The following is a 22845-nucleotide window of genomic DNA, read 5'->3' as shown; positions in this document are numbered from 1 at the left end:
GAATAGTTACTAGTTAAAAAACGGAGCCACTCATCCAGTCTCAAAGAAGCTAGCACACCCAGCTTGCATGCAATCTGTCGGAGAAAGGAATATATGATGGATGGAGGGGGAGAAAGCAAGAGAGAGAGTGTGTGTGCGCGCAATCACACTACAACACACTAAAGAGCCTTTTGTGTATGTGTATGTTAGTATTTTACTTCTAGTGGTCGGAGCTGGGCCATTGTGGCGTGAGCGGCATCAAAAAAATTATTAGAACTTGCTCCAAATCACACCAAATGTCTTTATGAGTTACCCAATCCCTGTTAAACCAGACAGTCAACCCCAATTTTTATCTTGAAGACCAGTGTCATAGGGTCCAGGGCAGGTTTAGCAGTCATCTCAGTTTTGAGAAGTGCGTGTGACCATCATGGCTAGAGAAAATTGAACCAAATTTGTACATGGACTACTTCAGTGAGGAGCGCATATAGTCACTGTATTCCTGGATGCTTTCTGGCTTTGAAGACTATCCGTGTGAAAGCCCACCTTATTCAGCTCATCTGAGTGTTTTTGGAAGGTTCATGTATCTGAGGAGAAAGGCCATTGTCCTTCCTGACGCACTTAAATTAAAAATAGCACACAGTGGGATAGCCCTCTGGGATAGGTAGCACCCTGCGGAATAGCCTCCCTGCACAGCTAAGAAAGCAACCCACCCTTTTTTGCATACACTTAGGCTAATTCTTAGTCTTGAAAAATGTGAAATTCCTTCTCTTTGCAAGCATTTACCTGTTCATTCTCCCTTTCTGCCATCTCTGCTTAGTTTGTTTCACATTTTGCAATAAGTCTGTTGCTTCAGTTACATCTATGATTTACTAAAACCAGGTAGTACAGATGTGCATAGAAAAAGTTTAAATATATAGATATACCTCTCACAAAGTCAGCACCACATTGGAAACTTTGAGTGCTGTTTTGTAATACAGCAAAATCAAATATTAGAAAATTCATTCATCTGTCGGCTGGAGTGGACCCATATTACATAGCGTCCTCCTGGAGTAAGTCTGTGAGTATAGCCAGATTGTGTAGGCCTTATGCACGAAATGCACATCTTTTCACCTGGTATGTCATGCTCCTCACAATTAGACCATTTTGATTGAAATTGTTTATATCCCCAGGCAAATAAAAGAGAACACTCTGTGTATCACTGCTAAGACTGAGAAGTTCAGTCTACTTATTGTCCTGGCACAACAGTACATGAAACTCCTGGCAAAACAGAGCTGGTAGAAAAAAATATAAAAAATTGAATACTCTATGCAGTGTAGATCAAACACAAAAATACTACTTTTCATCTAAAACACACCTGAACAAAGGTTGAGGTTGACTTATCTTACTTCCGCCCATATGAGGAGTCAAACCTAGAGACCGCTGTAAGAGAAGTTAACTGATTTCCTTCCCTCAAGCATGAACAGTAACTGCAAACCATAGCAAAGATCCTCACCCAACAGCAGAAACTGCAGCTTGTAGGAAGGCATGGCACTAACCTTCAACAGAAGGGAGCCACTGAAAAATTATGATCAGCTGCATTGAGCTTAAGGTAAAATATCATAAAAAGCGAGACTTAAGTTCTTTCACATCTACACAATGTGCAACAAATGGTGTACCTCCCAGTGCAGGATGTCATTGGTTTGCCACATAAGGATTGCAGGTAATGAGTCGCTCTATCTCTATTAAAGAAATAGTCCCTGCCCATGAACCGTGGAAGCGCGACATGCAGAGTTAACTCATCTGGACACAGAGCTCTTCGGTCGCTATATCATCTGCTCGATTTCATCCTCCCCCCATCTCGGCCTCTTCAATTCTCCCTCCAAACCTTGCCTCCTCCTCACTCTCATTCACGGTGATTCGTCCCTTTCTTTGCCCACTCCATGTTGCGCTCTGTCTCCACACTGTTTCTCTCCTTCCCTGCGCCGCTTTTCCTATAACCGAACCCAGCCACCCCCCCCCCCCTTCCTTTTACACGCATTCCCTTCTCAGTTCTTCCGCATCTCATTCTTCCTTTAACCCCTCTCTCTTTTCTCTCCACCCTCCCGCTCTGCCTTTCCACTTCTCTGTGCATCAAGCTCTCTCGGCCTTTCTCTATTTCTCCCTCTGCCCTCCACCTCTTTCTGTCTCAGAATTTCATTACTGCCCTACCTCACACCACTCCCTTCACGCCCCCTTTAGTCTCACCGGTTTGGGGCTTCCTTTCTCCCACACCTCCCGATCTCGCTGCCTCTCTCCTGTCACCCCCCCCCCCCCCTTTTATTTCCAGTTGCATTCCTCCCGGCCTTGTGTGCGAGCTGCTGTGCTGTGTGCAGCAGGGGTGCGCATTCCACTCTGACGGGAAGAGCTGCCTGCCCTACGTCATGTTACCAGGCTGCAGCCACGGATTCAGCGCGTCAGGAATGTGTGCGTACGTGAGCGCAGCCTTGACTTGGTAGATGGAACTCTGTGCAGAAGACTGTTTACCTACGGATCTTTCCAAAACATGGCACCCGTGAGCTAACGCGCAAATGTCTAGGAAGTAGAGAGATTATCCACTTTAATTTGCATTAACAAGTTTTTTTTTTAAATTTACGACCAACAGAAATGTGAACAAATATTTAAAATGTATACACGCAATACTTGTACAATCATTTTTATAAAAAAATGATTAAATAGAATACAAAGCGTCATATACTATCACGTATTTTTAAAGCTAATATGGCTGGAAATTCAGTTTCTATGGTTAAAACTCCCACCTCAAGATTTAAACTGATCCACGCGGTAAGGCCACTCATTGCCCTACGTCTTACAGAGGGGGTAACTAAACTAGAATAACATGCATATCCAGCAAATCAACCGGTGTATCAGACCAGGTCTCGTGCACAGTAATTATGTCATACTTGGAAACAAAAGACTGCCACTCTGGAATTTTTATTTTGTCTCTGAGGCCGGCCACATTCCAGCTAAGACCTGAGAGTGGCCGACCTTGACATGGAGTGGAAGAAACTGGCTTTGCTCTGGCCATGTTGACGCTTCCATCCAATAGGGTTCATGGCAAAAGTCAGTCAAGGTCCGAAAGAGCATCAAATCTATTTGACAATGAGACTGGTTCAGAATTACTAAGACTCACCTCAGAGGATATGCCCCCGAATGAAAATGGGCGAGCTATGTCTCCAGGTTGATTAGCCACATTCATTGAAGATGGATACAGTGGTCATTGGCAAGGACGTGACAATGTACTTGTAGGGTTGGACGAAGAAACCAAAGACGAGGAGAGAGGCCGGTGCTGAAAGGACGAGGGTTTGTAAAAAGTATTGTAAGGGAACCAAGGCGATCGAACTCTTTAACAATGATTGATAATTGCCAGTGACCAGCAGATTGCGGGCCAAGCAGGGATGTCGAAAATTCACAACACAGCCCCCCCAGGTGTGTCCGCCGGTTTTGGCCCATCCACACACATCCGCGCACTAGGATAATGTCTTCAGCATGATAGTGGGCCAAGCCCTTATTTGGCGCTAGTTAGTATAAAGTCTTGTTAAACTCCTCATGAGGCTCCCGTTGTCGTTACAAAGAGAGGGAACGCCAGTCAAGATACCTACAAGTGGGCAGACAGCACAATTGAAATGATTGGACGAGTGGTTTGCAAACATTTGATAATTCGGGTGAATTTCCTATTTTTGGTGCCTTGTGAGCTAGCAGCTAAGTGACCAAGCTGAACTGCCCCCGAGTTTCCTTTAAAGCGGGGAGTCAGACAAGGATGTATATCTGCACCTTTGTTGTTCATTCTTTATATGAATGATTTGTGTGCCTTTTTGATTTCCAAACCGGTGTACACTCCGAGGATTGCTGACGAGCAAGGGCTCACGTTACTATCTGCTGACGATGCGGTCTGAATGCCTTGTCCTGTGTATGAATTGCCTGGACCTTACTATTAATTATGGCAAATCACACACCGTGGCTTGTGGTCCAGGTAACTCAAGGTTAAACAGGCTTATAATTACTGTCCAGCCCCTAGTTAGCATTAGTGATTTCCGCTATTTAGGGCTAACATTTAGCTCTTTGGGGTCCTGGCAGTCTCATCTCAAGAACTCCTGCCTTAAACTTAGTAGATCTGTGGGTGCGCTGTAAAATCTTATTAGAATGAATGCTAAAGAGTCCATTCTCCCACTATTAAAAATATACAACACACAGTGTTACCGGCACGGTATATGGGGCTGGGGTAGAGGGGTTTCATAATACTTCACCTCTCCAAATGCATGAAAATCAAATCCTCCGTTGGCTACTGAATTTGCCACCGTCCAGTTCCAGTTTCATTATTCATGCAAAGATCAAACAAGATTACATTTCAGACAGGGTGCAGTTGGCTCCTCTGTTGTTGTGGGTTATCTTGGGGTTCAATCCAGAGGCTCAATTTTGCAGAGATATAATCTCGGACTGTGCTAATTTAGAGAGAGGTTTTAAAATTCGTTGGCTAAATTATATTGGTAAAAAAACAGATGCTTTGGACCTGACTTCTTTACTGACTGACCCTGGAAGTACAAGCAAACTGGATAAGTCAAAGGTGACACATTTCTTCCTCAAGTTTCCTGAGGGAGAGAGACTGAAAGTAGAGCTATCAAAGAGGCACCATGTTGACATACTATAGAGTTTTAGTATCCGTGGAACCAGCCCCCTATTTAAATCTCCCTTTTTCACACTGGGATGGATCACTTCATTTTCGTTTCAGATCAGGTAGGATCTGGCGGCTTCTTTGTCTTTGAATTTAGAAGGGGACGTGACATTGTTTTGCCCATGTGATAATGCATCGGAGCAGTCCCTACTACATTTTATTTTCTTTTGTCGTTTTTATAATTGCCCTCGTAAATATTTTTTGATGCCTCTACTAAATAAGGTAGTGCAACGTTAGTGCAGATTCAAGTTATTCTATCTGCAATTGCTTAATTCTCCCGAAGTTTTTTTGTGCAAGTATGTTTTCCACCTCCCCAGTAAAGACTTTTCGTGCTGCCTAATTGCCTACCATGCCGCATAATTTGATCCTTCCCGCCTGCATAATTCCAGAATTTGAGGAATCAATGTGCACAGGATGTCTCCGAGTGACAGTGAATTGACTTTCAGAATGCTGATGTGGAATATCGCCTAAGTAACAGAACTCACCTATTCACTCATTCATTCACCTATGCGTTCTTTTCAGTCACTTAAGCAATGACCCAGAGACCTGTATGTAACCAACAAGTCATCCATGTCTTAAATATACATGTCCTAAGAGTGATGAAAGCTTATACCTGTCTACCCAGGTTCCTTTCCTTATACTTGCTGCCTTCTGTGATACAGGGATGCTTGCTTTTCTACTGTCACCAAGCTGTACTTGTTATGTAAGGAATCAAAGCTTGCACTGATGCTGCCCGATTTGCTCCATCCTGTGATAGGTAAAGCTTGAGCTGCTGCCTCAGCTGTACCTGTTCTATGAAGGAGGGAAGCTTGCACGGTTTATGCTTATGGTGCACCAATTACATGAAAAGGGCGTGTTTCTGCTGCTGTTACCACATATTATTTTAAAAAAACAAAGGCTATTGTAAATGTACTTGAATGAAATACCAAGGCCAATCAGAGGCTTTTGTGTGACCCAAGGTAAGAACTAGTAGCGGTTCCTGACCTGGAGACGGGCTCCTCCATTTGAGCGGAGGAGCGTCGCCCGTTGTGAGAAAGTAGCCTCTTTCTAGCCTTGTTACCCCCACTTTTGGCCTGTTTGTGAGTGTATGTCAGGGTGTTTTCACTGTCTCACTGGGATCCTGCTAGCCAGGGCCCAGTGCTCATAGTGAAAACCCTATGTTTTCAGTATGTTTGTTATGTGTCACTGGGACCCTTCTAGCCAGGACCCCAGTGCTCATAAGTTTGTGACCTATATGTATGTGTTCCCTGTGTGATGCCTAACTGTCCCACTGAGGCTCTGCTAACCAGAACCTCAGTCGTTATGCTCTCTCTGTACAAATTGTCACTAACAGGCTAGTGACCAATTTCACCAATTCATATTGGCATACTGGAACACCCTTGTAATTCCCTAGTATATGGTACTGAGGTACCCAGGGTATTGGGGTTCCAGGAGATCCCTATGGGCTGCAGCATTTCTTTTGCCACCCATAGGGAGCTCTGACAATTCTTACACAGGCCTGCCATTGCAGCCTGAGTGAAATAACGTCCACGTTATTTCACAGCCATTTACCACTGCACTTAAGTAACTTATAAGTCACCTATATGTCTAACCTTTACCTGGTAAAGGTTGGGTGCTAAGTTACTTAGTGTGTGGGCACCCTGGCACTAGCCAAGGTGCTCCCACATTGTTCAGGGCAAATTCCCCGGACTTTCTGAGTGCGGGGACACCATTACACACGTGCACTATACATATGTCACGACATATGTATAGCGTCACAATGGTAACTCCGAACATGGCCATGTAACATGTCTAAGATCATGGAATTGTCACCCCAATGCCCTTCTGGCATTGAGGAGACAATTCCATGATCCCCCGAGTCTCTAGCACAGACCCGGGTACTGCCAAACTACCTTTCCCGGGGTTTCACTGCAGCTGCTGCTGCTGCCAACCCCTCAGACAGGTTTCTGCCCTCCTGGGGTCCAGCCAGGCTTGGCCCAGGAAGGCAGAACAAAGGACTTCCTCAGAGAGAGGGTGTTACACCCTCTCCCTTTGGAAAAAGGTGTCAGGGCTGGGGAGGAGTAGCCTCCCCCAGCCTCTGGAAATGCTTTGATGGGCACAGATGGTGCCCATCTCTGCATGAGCCAGTCTACACCGGTTCAGGGATCCCCCAGCCCTGCTCTGGCGCAAAACTGGACAAAGGAAAGGGGAGTGACCACTCCCCTGACCTGCACCTCCCCTGGGAGGTGCCCAGAGCTCCTCAAGTGTGCTCCAGACCTCTGCCATCTTGGAAACAGAGGTGCCGCTGGCACAGTGGACTGCTCTGAGTGGCCAGGGCCAGCAGGTGACGTCAGAGACTCCTTCTGATAGGCTCCTCCAGGTGTTGCTAGCCTATCCTCTCTCCTAAGTAGCCAAACCTCCTTTTCTGGCTATTTAGGGTCTCTGCTTTGGGGAATTCTTTAGAAAACGAATGCAAGAGCTCATCAGAGTTCCTCTGCATCTCTCTCTTCACCTTCTGCCACGGAATCGACAGCTGACTGCTCTGGAAGCCTGCAAAACTGCAACAAAGTAGCAAAGACGACTACTGCGACCTTGTAACGCTGATCCGGCCGCCTTCTCGACTGTTTTCCTGGTGGCGCATGCTGTGGGGGTAGTCTGCCTCCTCTCTGCACTAGAAGCTCTGAAGAAATCTCCCGTGGGTCAACGGAATCTTCCCCCTGCAACCGCAGGCACCAAAAGACTGCATCACCGGTCATCTGGGTCTCCTCTCAGCACGACGAGTGAGGTCCCTTGAACTCAGCAACTCTGTCCAAGTGACTCCCACAGTCCAGTGACTCTTCAGTCCAAGTTTGGTGGAGGTAAGTCTTTGCCTCCCCACGCTAGACTGCATTGCTGGGTACCGCGTGATTTGCAGCTGCTCCGGCTCCTGTGCACTCTTCCAGGATTTCCTTTGTGCACAGCCAAGCCTGGGTCCCGACACTCTAACCTGCAGTGCATGACCTCCTGAGTTGTCCTCCGGCATCGTGGGACCTTCCTTTGTGACTTCGGGTGAGCTCCGGTTCACTCCACTTCGTAGTGCCTGTTCCTGCACTTCTGCGGGTGCTGCTTGCTTCTGAGTGGGCTCTTTGTCTTGCTGGATGCCCTCTCTGTCTCCTCACGCAATTGGCGACATCCTGGTCCCTCCTGGGCCACAGCAGCATCCAAAAACCCTAACCGCGACCCTTGCAGCTAGCAAGGCTTGTTTGCGGTCTTTCTGCACGGAAACACCTCTGCAAGCTTCCTCATGACGTGGGACATCCATCCTCCAAAGGGGAAGTTTCTAGCCCTTGTCGTTCTTGCAGAATCCACAGTTTCTACCATCCAGTGGCAGCTTCTTTGCACCCACATCTGGCATTTCCTGGGCATCTGCCCACTCCCGACTTGATCGTGACTTTTGGACTTGGTCCCCTTGTTCCACAGGTACTCTCGTCTGGAAATCCATCGTTGTTGCATTGCTGGTGTTGGTCTTCCTTGCAGAATTCCCCTATCACGACTTCTGTGCTCTCTGGGGAACTTAGGTGCACTTTGCACCCACTTTTCAGGGTCTTGGGGTGGGCTATTTTTCTAACCCTCACTGTTTTCTTACAGTCCCAGCGACCCTCTACGAGCTCACATAGGTTTGGGGTCCATTCGTGGTTCGCATTCCACTTCTAGAGTATATGGTTTGTGTTGCCCCTATCCCTATGTGCCCCCATTGCATTCTATTGTGACTATACATTGTTTGCACTGTTTTCTATTGCTATTACTGCATATTTTGGTATTGTGTACATATATCTTGTGTATATTTGCTATCCTCATACTGAGGGTACTCACTGAGATACTTTGGCATATTGTCATAAAAATGAAGTACCTTTATTTTTAGTATATCTGTGTATTGTGTTTTCTTATGATATTGTGCATATGACACCAGTGGTATAGTAGGAGCTTTACACGCCTCATAGTTCAGCCTAAGCTGCTCTGCTAAGCTACCTTTTCTATTAGCCTAAGCTGCTAGACACCCCTCTACACTAATAAGGGATACCTGGACCTGGTGCAAGGTGTAAGTACCCCTTGGTACCCACTATAAGCCAGGCCAGCCTCCTACACCCGCCAACTAAAATGCCTCCAAAAGCCCCAGACATGAAAAATGAAATGGTAATAAAGTTAATTTATTATCATTTTATTTTTCATCAACCCGACCCGAACCGAGTGCCAGGACGGGGCGGGGCCAGTTGAGTGGCAGCCGCAGAGAAGATTGGTGGGCTGCCTGTGCACTTAAGTTTAAAGTGTGCATGTCCCTTTGGCTGGCTGGCTCGCGACCACCAGCCAGACATGCAAACTTTAATCCTCTCTAACCCAGCTGTCCTAAGACAGCTAAGTTGAGAGTAAGCACAGGCCTCCAGTGCCCTCGGAAGCCCAGAGAGAGGCTGCTCTCTCCAGTCCTGGTGCTTCTCTCATGCTGGTTAACAGCATGACAGCAGCCCAGGATTGATAAAGGGAATTGGTTGGAATTGGTTGGGGTCGTGCTGAACACCAGACTGGAGCGAGGAAGAGGATGTGTTGTGCATGCAGCATGTAAGGTAAATTATTTTTTATTTATTCTACTTACAACATGCAATAGTGCATGCACCCACCCACCATCCATTTGCCCGTCCCACCACTCTCTGTAGATGCCAGCCACCATGCCTAGAGACTGTGATATCCGTCCTGGCTTCCCAGCTTGACCAAACTGTGTGACCCTAGGTAATTACTTTTCTTGACTGTGCCTCCTTTTCCATGATCATCACATTTGAAAGAGCCTTAAAGTACTTCAGCTCAGGATACAAATTGTGTCTCTTCTATATGATTTAGTAGACCATAATGTTGCTCTATCTATAACTCTAAAGAGCTATATAGGAGAAACAACACAACTGTCTTGAGTCATTAATAAAATCCTCAGGGTAGCAGGGGTGTAATTCACTAATTCTAATAAAGACCAATCCGCTATTAGCAAACTGGCCACCAGTAACACAGCGGTCGAAGAGGTCCAGGCTGAGCTAGGAGCTGTTCTCCTCAGCCTTTGTGGCGCTACCTTTTCAGAAAGAACATAACACAGATGTGTACGTGTAGAGTTATGGGACCCAGCTGTAACTATTGTTAGTACTAGTGCCCTACTGGCACTGGTAGAGAGGCAGCGATGATTGGCTGTCAGAAGCATGGTTTGAGGACTCAAGGCCTATGTGTGCCTTCCCCCAATGCCCAGTACGCTGCACATGTGATTTGGTAGCGTGGATATGACTTGCTTCATAGCACAGGCTATGATTAGAGTGACCCGTTCTGTGAAACATGCCACATGTGCCTACAGCCTCAGCAATAACATATTGCAATGCCTCTTCACAGTGTGTGACCCAGAGAAATGTGCCCTGCAGCCCCCTCCTTCTGACACAGTGAAAGTGCCCTATGAACCAGGCACTGTTTCACAGTCCTTGCTGTAAGATATTTATAGTCCTGGGGAAGGCACCAGACACCAAAGGGGCAATGTTTGAGCGCCAAAACCTTCAGGCAGATAAGAGGTGCAGGTTCAATTGCTCCACCCTCGAGTAATGGAGACACCGGCAACAGGACACTAGTAAAAACATTTTTAGCTCACCCGCATTCAATTTTTACTTCTACCAGTTTAATAAACGGAGAACCAGGTGTAGTCATAAAGGATATAACTTCACTCAAACTAAATAACCCTTAAATAGGATATTGTTTAACCTGTGAAGAATAGTGCTCTCAGATGCTTCACAGTTTATCACCCTAGAAAAGTATAAAACGACATGGTTATTCCATAAGGCATTTGTCTGTTTCTTCTAGGTGTTTTGTACTTCTTGTATGTTTACTATCTGTTTACGGAAAGCATACAACAAACCTGTTACCCCTCTCACTGCCTCTTTAGTATTGCAACTACTTTTTGTTTTATTGTATTGTGCAAGCTATTAAAATATACATATATCCAAAACATATTAAAATAACGTTTTCAATGTACACATTCAATCCATGTTTGCAAAAGACACATCAACATATTTAATCAGCTACCTCTCCTGTACTTGTCCTGCATGTGTGAGAGAATCGTATGACGTTCCTTCTGCTACTGCCACCTGCCATTTACTTATTCTTTTGGAGAAGGACGCACTGCTGCTGTCCATGTGGTCTCTTTGTTGCACTGAGAAGCCGGGAATACATCTTTCCACTTTATAAAAGACAACACAATTTGCAACCAAAAGCTTTTCTTAATGCATAAGGCAAGTGGGAGAGTGAACTCATAGAAAATGTTTTAGCAGAGTTCACTGTCAGTTTTTTTACATGTGAAACAAAAGTTTTGAAATGTACTAGACAACTTTGTAGATTTGTAAATGTAGCCGACAAATAGCTTCATGTCGCATACAACACCTTAAAGCATTTCTGTCATCTAGCCAGCCTCACATTGATACTGGGATTTTGCGCATAGAATGAAAGTGTTCAAATAAAATCTAAAAGCCGCCCAACGGAACATGGTGTTGGCTGAAAAGCCAGGCACGGTTGATGGTGTCTTATGTCATAGTGCCATGTGACTGACTTGTGAAGCGCATAATAAAATTCATCTCCTGGCGTTCTGTCTTTTTTGCTTGGAGACAATCAAAAGTAAAACAGCCCAGTGGGTGAGAGGGCAGAGATAGCCTTTCAAACGCAGCTATGAACGTGCGCATGGCTAACGAGCTAACATAAACACTTCTTGGGAAATTCAATTATTTACCTTAACAGTGTGAGCCGCAGCAGGTGGTCTTGTCTGAAGAGACACCGAGAAGGGAAAAATAGTGTTCTGCTGCCTTTCTTCCTGGGATGTGTTTTAGGCAGCAGTGGCTGCCAGCATAAATGCTCGATGTGGCGGGGTAGTCACGAGGGGGGAATTGGGGCTGGAGGGAAAGGGGGGTTTGCGCAGAGGTGGGAATAATCATTTTAAAAAAAGAAACACTTAACCTGCCGCTTGCTTTCTCGGTGTTCCTCAGTGTTTCTCTGTATCTTCTCTCCCCACCCAATCCAGACGCTTCTCTCATGCTGTTACCCAGTATGGTTCTTCACCTGGGCTGTGCAACACAGCGTGGGTGGAGAGTTCTAAGTGCGCATGTTGGTTTGATCGGCCTAGGATGGCCGGCCAAACCAACATGAGCACTTAGATGCACACTACTCCACCTCCCCTGGTGATGAGGATGGCCAGCCATACATTCGGAAGACTGACAGAGGAGGAAGCTAAAAATAAAATGATAATACAACAGTTGTATTATCACTTTATTTTTCTGCTTCCTTTCAGCAGCAGGGTGACGCTTTCCCACCATAGCGGAGAGGCAGCCCCTGGTTTTAGATGTAGTGAGATTATGCATCTGTATAATGTCTTTGCCAACACTCTTGCCAAGATGATTGACAGTTTTATACTCTACATCTTCACATAAATATATGCTGATAACCTACAGAGGTTGAGTCTATCTAGTTGAAATTGATTGGACACATTGTCATTTCTGGAAGGTTGAGTGTTAGCAAGACTGAAGTCCTTAGTTTGGCAAGAAGTCACACTGGATCTTGAACTTCTAAGAGTTTCTACTGGATAAACATTTATCATTTAATACACAATGGGGTACAGTAGTGTGGACCTTCCTCTTCCACCAAAGGAGTGTACATTTGTCCTCTCTTTCTCGATCTAAGCACTGCCCAGTGGCCGCATCATGACTCTTTCCATGCTAGAACACTCAGCAGTGGGGAACAGTCTGCCTTCGCACCATTACCTTCATCAACAGCAGAATTCAGCCACCAGGCTGATCACCAAGTCAGTGACACGATCGTGTGCCGCCCCTTCGGGCTGAGCTACACTGACTGTCGGTGGAGCAACGCATTACACACATGACTCTAGCCTAAATGTACACGCTACCGATTGCAGCATGAGAAATAGCTGCACTGCATTGTGAGGGCAATAGAAAACAGCGCCGCACTTCATTCACAAAGCTGCAAGCCTATGATGTCATTGGTGGCTCCTTTGCTAACAATGACTGCTTTGCATGACTCACAGCACCCCAATGGTACAAAGCTGAGTCTACACCAGGGCTGGCTTTAGGGGGGTGCCACTGGTGCGGCCACACTGGGCCCGGTCCCGAAGGCGGGGCATTGACCTGAGAGGGGGGCGTCGTGGTGAGCAATAGCTAATGTTTTTAAAACACCTGCTCCAGAGCTAATTTTGCGTCCAGCTTTCGGGCAGCACTAAAATGTCAAGATAACTCTTGTGATTAATGTTCCTGCTAGAGACAGATCAGAGTTTTGTCTACTGGCAGTTTTGACTCACTAAAAAGTAGATCAGAGTGTTAATAACCCTGCTTCAAAGAACAGAACTGTATTTTTGTGGATAGCTGAGTGGATTAGTAAAGCCATTTAAAACAAATGAATTTTATGTGGGAGAGGGGCCATCTAGAGATGAGGGGCACTTTGGCGAGGTGGTAGTGAAGGAATCCGAGGAGAAGGTCTTTTGGAGGGTGGATTGGGGTGCCAAAAATGATTGTAGCACCGGGCGCCATCAGCGCTAATTCCGGCCCTGGTCTACACTCTAGTGTACTCTTCGCACTACAGGCGGACCCTCAACGTTTTTTCTAAAGAACTTGAAATCTCAGCTAGTTTCTGGGTACCTTTTGCTTTCCCTGGTTTAGTTTGACGGCCTGGCACTCAGCTGATGTTTCTTGATTTCAGTGACTTTAGTGCCATAAATCCTGCACATACGCGTGAGCATTATGAATAAAATAAATAAATAGGTAACCCGTATCAAATTTTGCAACAGAATGTTCAAATAAAGTACATTGGTATCTAGTCGGTGATTCTGCCTAGTGCAAAATGCCATCCTCAAATGGCACGTTTCTTAAACGCTATGTCATTTTATTTTTAAAATACCTTACATGGCGTAGTAACTGGGGTTTTTGAGGCCTGTATGACAGTGCTAAGGGCAGCTAGTAAACAAAACTTTATGCAGTCTGCTAACCAACACCGGAGAGGTGAATGTCCAACGGTGCTTGGAGAAAATAAATTACTGATTGTCAACTGAGTGAAGGTTTTTCAGCCTGGCAGCAGTGGGAAGTAATAAAGAGCTTACTTATTCCTGCAGTCTGTTGATCCAAAATATGTTTCATGGTTTTGGTACCCTTGTTCTGACACTCCATTGTGATGATTCTCTAGGGCCAGGATGGAACCCAGTTTTAGCTCAAATATAGCTGCACGATCCAGCTGATGTCCATTCATTGCCAGTGCTTGGAGCTCATTACTATTTGCAGGCAACTGAAACATAATGGCCCAGATTTAAAAAGGCATAGCGCCATTCCAGCGCCACATTAGCATCATTTTTTTACGCTAATGTGGCGTTGGAAGGCCAAAAACGCAGCACCATATTTATAAAGTGGTGCAATGCTTGCATTGCACCTCTTTGTAACCCCCTGCGCCATATTCTGCCTGTGCCAGGCATAATGTGCGCAAAGGGGGACGTTCTGATGCTGGGCGGTCGAAAAAATGGTGTAAAGAAATCTAAAAGATTTATTTGCGTCATTTTTATTGGCATCCTTTATGCCTGCTAACAGCAAGCGTTAAAGGGAGGCTCCCATTGTTTTCAAAGGGCCTCTGGGTGCTTTCCAGGATTAGCGTTAACATTTTTGACGTTAATCCTGCAAAGCGCTGGACTACAATAAAAAATTATGATGCTAGTACCTCTGACTACTGCCATGGTTTGCCATATTTTATATACGGCACACACATGGTGGTGTTGGTGGGCCGCTAAGGTGCGCATGAAAAGTGGGGCTGCACTAGGTGCAGCGCCACTTTTCTTAAATCATCCCAACATTTCTCCCAAAAGCAAACAAGCAAAATGCTGAGTCCAGGTCGTAAGAAGATAATGCTTAGAATGCTTCTCTGCTAATCAACCTTTAGGTCTCACCTAAGAGGGGATGGGTGGGGATGAAGATGAGGTTGCCAATGAAATTGTGACTTAAATGCTTTCTGCAAGGTAATTTCCCTCATTAAAGGTCAAAAGACCCCTATCAATCTTCCTCCAGTGTTGACTCTTGACCAGGATCAACAGGCACCTCAGGTAGAATGATACAAGCACAAATTCCTGGAAGCCCTCTTCATCTCTATCATGTGACCCTAGTGGAGGGCTCTAAAACTCTTAGGCAATCGACAACACTCCTCTAAACTGCTTGAACCGAGAAATGTTTTGAGTAAATGTGTCTGTCAACATTTTTTTTTGTCTTCTCACTTTAGTTAAGCAATATTAAGGGACTTTGTTTAAGCCATAGCCATGATGATATCTTGCTCTCCATCTGTTGTGAAAATATGTCCAAACAATTTTATGCTGTGCACCTTGAACTCACAATTTTATTTTTTTGAAAGAGAGCTTCTGTTCTGGAGCATCCTTAACACATGCATGAGTTTGCTTTTCAAAGGTGATATAGTTTAGACTGTCAACACCAATTTTACCCACCCTTTGCAGGCAATGTAGGATCTCCTGAAGGGTGTATGGACTACCTAAGTTGCAGATGAAATACCAAAGCTCAGCCTGTTGTAAATTTATATTGTATTGTATTGTTTTGTGCTACTTTCTGTACCTCTTTTTGAGGCTTCAAACTGCTCTGCATGGGAGCTTCAAGGTGGAATGCAATCTTCCAGTACATGCATCAGGATATATGTTGGTTTCAGTGTTAAGTAAAGTATAGAGTTTTTATGTTGTGCATGACCCCAAAGAGTGTAAACTTGTTACAGCATCACGCAGTAGCATTCTACACATGAAGCAGAGTGCACAAGATTGCATGAGAAATAGCTTCACATGCAGCGTAAGCCAATCAGTGACATTTGAGGTAATCTTTGCTACATATTACCAAATAATACAATTCCTCCTAGGAGCATAAGGAGCACATGCCTTGGAGGCACTGTTAATCCACCAGTAATCATTTTATGGCTTCAGCTCAGTAGCAGTTTCTGTATCACTTTCCTACAACTTGCTGAGACCCAAAGGCACCCTCCAAGTGGTCAAGTAGGTGGATATCTATTCTAACAGTGAAATTGATGGGAGACGTATGGTTTCTGTGTCATCTAAAAGTGTTACATTTTGGTGTGGTGCCTGAGACCCAGAGAGTGTGCACTAGAATTGATGTGGTAGTATGTATCAGTGTATAAGGGGGAAAGGCAGTGAAAGCTTTCCTAACACATATAACATGCACAACAGATACATGCCTAAAAAATGTTGAGTCATAATTTATCTGGTCGAGCTATATTGAGGGCCTACTCACCCATTCTGGCGAGTTGATAAACAGGTGTTCTGTTCAGTCAGAAATTTAAGGATCAATAAAGACGCTTTTAAATCGTTTTATCTTGATGCATTTGCTCTGTGTTCAGAGCCAAAGGTCAAAAGTCAGTTAGTCTTCTTATAATTGCCTTTCCCTCTGTGACTGCAGAGTTCCAGGATTTTATAAAGTGAACTATCCGACCTGCTGTACAGACTGTGAAATGAAAGTCTGTAGAGTGCCAGATTGTTCCTAACACACATTTAAATAGCTAATAAGTCAACTGTACAAACATTTTCAAATATATTTCAGTAGTTGTGAAAGCCCATTTTTTTCACTTCTGAGTAATGAACAAATATTTTAATAGGATGAAAACAAATCAGAACACTTTACTTGGTGATGCGCAAACGATAAATATGTTTTCTGAAACCCAATTTTGACAGATTATTGTTTATACACTATATGGTTTTATCAGTAAAGCTGCAAGTTAGTGGGAAGCTTTTTGGTAATTTCTTGGAAATTTACTGTCTGTAAATGACAGTGCGCTGCCACATCATGCCTTAGTACTATATTTAATAAAAGCAAGTGTTTAAACATAAACTGAAGAATTTTCCTGCCCCTGCCCTGATGGCAATGCTCTTAGTAAACAAAGAGGCAAGTCAGGGATCATGTGTGCCCTATATGTGGGCTACATTCTTAGGGCCTCATTTTTGAAGAAGTGACTCAGTGCAGCAAGTCCTGTTGCTGCACTGCGTGACAGGGAAAGGGCAGGAATCTGCCATATTTAAGGCAGTACTTTGCATTCCTGTCCTTTCCCATGCGCTGCTGCACAATAGGCTGCCTAGCACCAATGCAGGCACCTTTGCACCATGGTGCAACGGTGCCTGGAGCACATGCAGGATTGTTTTTGTGCAGGAAGGGACTCTTTCCTGCACATAAACAATCCTGGGAGCCATATTCCTCTTTCTGTGTGTGCTACAGAATGCAGCACACATAGAAAGATGAAGAAACAAGGAAAAATAGACATATTTGTTCTTGTTACACCTCCCCTAGGAAGGTGTAAGATTTTGGCTCATCCCCAGGTTTGCAAGTTCTTGTAAATGTGAGGATGCATCAATCAAAATCGTTGAGAGATACGTGGGAACAGCCATGCAACGGGAATGGTACTCCTTCCCGGGGCAAAGTAACGCAATGCAGCAATTTGCAATTTGCATTACTTCACGTTTTTGGAGGGATTCAGAACCACGCAAAGTGGCTTTGCGTGGATTCAGAAATCTCTATTAAGATTTGCATCACTCTTACACCATGCTGCCTGGTGCAAGAGCGATGCAAACAGCCTCATAAATAGGCCCCTTTTTATATATGGAGTTCTTTTTTGTACAGCAGAAATGCTGAACTCACATTTTTGAAGGTGCACTCAAATGAGAATGAAGTAAAAGGAGACTCCTTAAAATAAAATATTTGCCTAGGATCACACAATTTGAGACTCTTTTACTGGTGTAGTACATTACAGTTAGGTCGAGTAGAATACTCAATTTACTCTGGCCCACATTTATACTTTTTCACCCAAAACTGCGCTAATAAAGTTTTGTGAGAAAAAGTATACCGCCGCTAGTGCCATTCCAAGTCGCCAGCCGGGCACCATATTAATGGAATGACGCAATCCGGCGCAAAGGGTGGGCTAGCGTCAAAAGAAATTATGTTAGCCGGGTGGGGGTGTCGATATGGGAGAAGGGGATTTTGCACCAAAAATTGACATTAGGCTGGTTAGAGTAAAAAAAATGACTCTAACCAGCCTAGTGTAATTTCTTGACGCTAAACCATCCATACCACATGACTCCTGTCTTAGAAAAGACTGAAGTCATGCCCACCACCCAATGGCCAGCACAGGGGACAAGGTCCCTTGGGCATGGCCATTGCACCCAGTGCCAAATACGGGGGCCCATTAGAGGGCCCCCAATGGCACTTTGAAATTTTAAAAAACATACTTACCTCTACTTATCTTTACTTACCTGGGGTGGGGTCCCCCATCCTCTGGTGTTCCTCTGGTGGGGGTGTTCCTGGGGCTTGGTGTGGGCACCTGTGGGCTTTTTCCATGGTGTTAGACCATAGAAATGGGTCCACAGGTCACCTAAACGCCTGCCCTGACCCTGGTGTTAAATAATGGCGCTAAGCAGGTTTAGCGCCATTATTTAGGCCCACCTACCTCCATGCACCATTTTTGCATGGGAGGATAAATAAGGCGCTATGGTCTTAGAGTCATCTTTTGGGCGGGAATGCCTACCTTGCATCTCATTGACGCAAGGTAGGTTCACGCATACAAAAAATGACTTTAACTCCAATATTTTGATGCTAGACTGGTGTAGCATCAAAATATAAATATGGAGTTAAGTTTGAGCTGAAATAGCGTAAAAAAATGATGCTAATTCGGCACAGAGAATAAATATGGGCCTCAACCTGCAGGTCTAGTAACATTTTTATGAATTTTGGAGGCCAACATTTTGTACACATGCCGCACCAATCCTCAGCTGGAAGCATGAATCCAATCTCCTCTGCTACCTCCTTTGATCTGCGAAAGAAAAGAAAATCAAAACTAAGCTTCCACCGTAAACATTTCCTGGTCCTTTAGTGGTTTGTGTTTTTTTCTTTCATTTGAGAGAGGCCTTTGACTACACTAAACCATATATGCATTTTGTTAAAGATGATGATAAATCTGGTGATATAGATGATTATGGGATAAAGTGACACCACCGTGGAAGTATGAGGTAATTCAGAATATGTAATCCATCTTGCTTTTGATTTTAGTTGAATATTTACAACGTAATTAACTTGGCAGATGAATTATACCAGTCTGTCTTTTTGTTTTGCTTCTGCTTTCAGGAATCACTCTTTTGGCGATGTTTACTGGTACTTGATTGCTTAGTAGGGCAGCCCCAACAGGAACAGAGACAACTTCTGATTCCACCTCAGGAACATTTTGGGCTGGAAAATGAGTGGGTGGAGTATCTTAAGTGATACATTTTCTCCCACTTGGCCTCATAATGGGAGACCGTTCCTGCCCAATGCAGTGATGGGAAAGGACATCTCTCCCTATGCGTAGGGTGACCAGCAGTCCAGGATTTGCCAGGACAGTCCCAGGTTTTCACAAGATTTCCTAGCAGATTTCAGTAAATTTGGTTCATGTTCTGGTTTTCTGGAGGCTTTACTGAAAACAGTGGTTGGCACGTTTTATGTGTTCCAAGGCAGGATTAGTTAGCACCTGTTATCAGAAAGTGATTTTAATAACAAGTTTGATACTGGAATTAAAAGATTCATTTTGTTTATTTCCTTAGTGCATCTTCTGTGTTTCTATATTTATGAGTGCTGTGATTTGTGCCCCTACGTTGATGTAAACTTGTAGTCCTTCCTCTATTTTTGTGAAAAGTCCCAGTTTTGGGATTTTAAAATTTGGTCACCCTCCCTATCCCGGAGCAAGCTAAGGTGATGCAATCGGCCACTCCTTGGGTGACTGCGAACGCTGAACAGGCCTCATACATAACCAGCAGACATATTTTCTTTTCACCCTTATGGTGCTATTCTATGTCATGGTAGGGAAGTAAAATGTTGTGTATGTACAATTAGCTGTCCTTAAAGGCAGGACACATGGAAAATCACCACAAAAAGAAAAGAAATCAACCATCAATCAATCAGAGTTTATATAGCGCCGCTTCTCACCCGTTAGGGTCTCAAGGTGCTGAAGGGGGTGTAGCGTGTACCGAAGGTGGATTAAAAAGCTATGTCTTCAGTTCTTTTGTGAAGCTGGGGAGGGAGGTGGTTTGTCTGATGTGGATGGGTAGGTTGTTCCAGGTGGTGGCGGCGAGGTAGGAGAAGGAGTGTCCTCCTTTTCTGGTTTTCCTGTTGTGGGGTTTCTGGGCTGAGCGTAGGGTCCTGTGGGGTACATGTAAGTTGAGTCGCTGGTTAATGTAGGCTGGTCTGGTGTTGTGGAGGGCTTTGTATGGGTAGGTTAGGATTTTGAAAGCGATTCTTTTCTGAATGGGGAGCCAGTGCAGTTTGCGTATGTGTTGTGAGATGTGGCTTTGTCAGAGTAAGTCGAGGATCAATCTGGGGGCGGTGTTCTGGATGTTTTGCAATTTGCAGGTGAGTTTTTAAGTTGATTCTGGTGTAGAGTGCGTTTCCATAGTCCAGTCTGCTGGTGATGAGGTTGTGTGTGATGGTCTTTCTATGCTTGAGGGGATCCATTTGAGGGTCTTGTGTAGGGGGTGGAGGGTGCGGAAGCAGGTGGAGGTGAATGCGTTGATCTGATGGTTCATGCTGAGGTCGGGGTCCAGGATGATTACGAGATTGCGGGCATGGCTGGTGGGGGTGGGTGGGTTTCCGAGGGTGGGTGACCACCAGGAGTCGCTCCATGCATTGGGATGGGAGCCCAGGATGAGTACCTCGGTCTTGTGTGTGTTGAGTTGAAGGCAGCTATCTCTCATCCAGTTTGCGACTGCTTTCATGCCCTCGTGGAAGTTGTGTCTGGCCTTGTCTGGTTCGTTGGAGAGGGAGAGGATGAGTTGGGTCTCATCGGCATAGGAGATGATGTTTATTCCATATCTTCTGACGATGGAGACTAGCGGGCCATGTAGACGTTGAACAGCGTGGGGCTGGGGGAGGATCCCTGGGGCACTCCGCAGGTGGTGGGTGTGGGTTCTGCGAGGAAGGGGGCGAGTCTCACTCGTTGTGTTCTGCTGTAGAGGAAGGATTGGATCCAGTCGAGGGCCTTGTCTCTAATGCCGGCTTCGTGGAGTCTTCTTCTCAAGGTGTGATGGGAGACTGTGTCGAATGCTGCTGAGAGGTCAAGTAGGATGAGTGCTGCCATCTTTCACTTTTCCAGTAGGGAGTGGATGTCGTCTGTTGCGGACAGGAGGGACGTTTCGGTGCTGTGGTTTGACCTGAATCCAGAATGGGCGATGTCAAGGATATTGTAGCTTTCTAAAAACATGATGAGTTGGCTGTTGACTGCTTTTTCTATGACTTTTGCAGGAAATGGAAGTCGGGAGATGGGCCTGAAGTTTTTGAGGTCGGTGGGGTCAGCCGATGGTTTCTTGAGAAAAAGTTACACTCTGAAATTAAGTTAGCATGAGTTTTTAGGTCTCGGCTAGACAGCGCACGCACTGTCTCTTCAAGAGTGTTGTAATCTTACAGTGGGTTTAGAGCCCACCCGTTGCTTACTATTTGTTGGCATGCATGACATTCCTCTTTACAGCCTCATAAATGGTCACTGCAGGACAGGTATCATTTCCTTTCCTGTCTGTGGAGCAGGGACCAAGCATCTGTTTGATTCAACTTAATCAGTGCCTGTCTATTGCTCCGTTCATGATTGACATAGTTCTTTTTGAACTTCTAGGGTGCTGCAAACAGAAGGCGTGTGGCTGGCAAAAAAGTGCCCAGCACGACAAACAAAATTGCAAAGTTTTATTTTCCAAAATTAACTTGTTCCTTTTATTTTGCCAAGTCTTCTTTTTTCCACTTTGCTTTTGTGTATTTTTTTTTGCTCATGCTCTCCCTGTTCTCAAAAGATGATGAGTATCTTGTTCAAAGTATTGCAATGCTACATTGTTTCTTTCTTACGTGAAATTTCAAAGATTATCCATTAACACATGATGGTGCAGTACACCCCAATCCACCCCACTCCAATCTGCCCCAATCCAGTCCACGCCAATCCACCCCACCTCACCCACACCAATCCATCCCACTCAATCCAATCCACCCTAGATCAATCCAATCATTCCCAGACCAATCCAATCCAATCCACCCCACTCCAATCCAAACCACTCACCCCAATCCACTCCAGTCCACAACCCTCTAATCCTCCCAACCTACCCCACTCAAATCTGCCCCACTCCAATCTACCCCACTCCAATCCAAAACAATCTGCACCACGCCAATCCAAAACAATCTGCACCAATTCATTCCAAAACAATGTGCCTGACTCCAATCTAAAACAATCTGCACCACTCCAAATCACCTCATCCCAGTCTAAAACAATATGTCCCACTCCAATATGCCCCATTCCAATCCAAAGCAATCTGCCCCACTCCAATCCAAAACAATCTGCCCCACTCTAATCCAAAACAGTCTGCTCCACTCTGATCCAAAACAATCTGTCCCAATCCAATCCAAAACAATCTGCCCCACTCCAATCCAAAACAATCCACCACACCCCAGTCTAAAACTATCTGTGCCACTACAATCTGCCCCACTACACTCCAAAACAATCTGTCCACTCCAATCCAAAACTATCTGCCACAGTCCAATTTTCCCCACTCCAGTCAAAAACAATCTGCCCCATTTTAATCCAAAACAATCTGCCCCACTCCAAACTTCCCCACTCCAATCCAAAACATTTTGCCTCGCTCCTGTCCAAAACAATCTGCCCCACTCCAATCCAAAACAATCTGTCCACTCCAATCCAAACAATCTGCCACAGTCCAATTTTCCCCACTCCACAGTCAAAAATAATCTGCCCCATTTTAATCCAAAACAATCTGCCCCACTCCAATCTGCCCACCCCAATAAAATAATATGCACCACTACAATCCAAAACAATCTGCCACACTCCAATCCAAAAGAACCTGCTCCACCACTCTAATCTACCTCCATGTCAATGCAAAATAGTCTGCCCCACTCTAATCTAAAATATCTGCCCAACTCAAATATTAAACAATTAACCCCTCTCCAATCTGCCCCACTCCAATCCAAAACAATCTGCCTCAATCCAATAAAACCAATCTGCACCACTCCAGTCCCAAACAATCTGCTACACTCCAATCTAAAACAATCTGCTACACTCCAATCTAAAACAATATTCCCCACTCCAATCCAAAACAATCTGCC

At 45.0% G+C, this 22845-nt stretch overlaps 1 protein-coding gene across 1 annotated transcript in view; it reads left to right on the top strand.

Moving 5' to 3' along the window:
• The window catches only part of BCAS4 (breast carcinoma amplified sequence 4), a 293870-nt gene that overhangs the window by 51428 nt on the left and 219597 nt on the right, over positions 1 to 22845 (top strand). The window lies entirely within an intron of this gene.

This window comes from Pleurodeles waltl, chromosome 7 (assembly GCF_031143425.1).
Source record: "Pleurodeles waltl isolate 20211129_DDA chromosome 7, aPleWal1.hap1.20221129, whole genome shotgun sequence".
Classification (NCBI taxonomy): domain Eukaryota; kingdom Metazoa; phylum Chordata; class Amphibia; order Caudata; family Salamandridae; genus Pleurodeles; species Pleurodeles waltl.
Note: the sequence above shows the minus strand (reverse complement) of the source record. Positions and strands in the feature narration are given on the sequence as shown.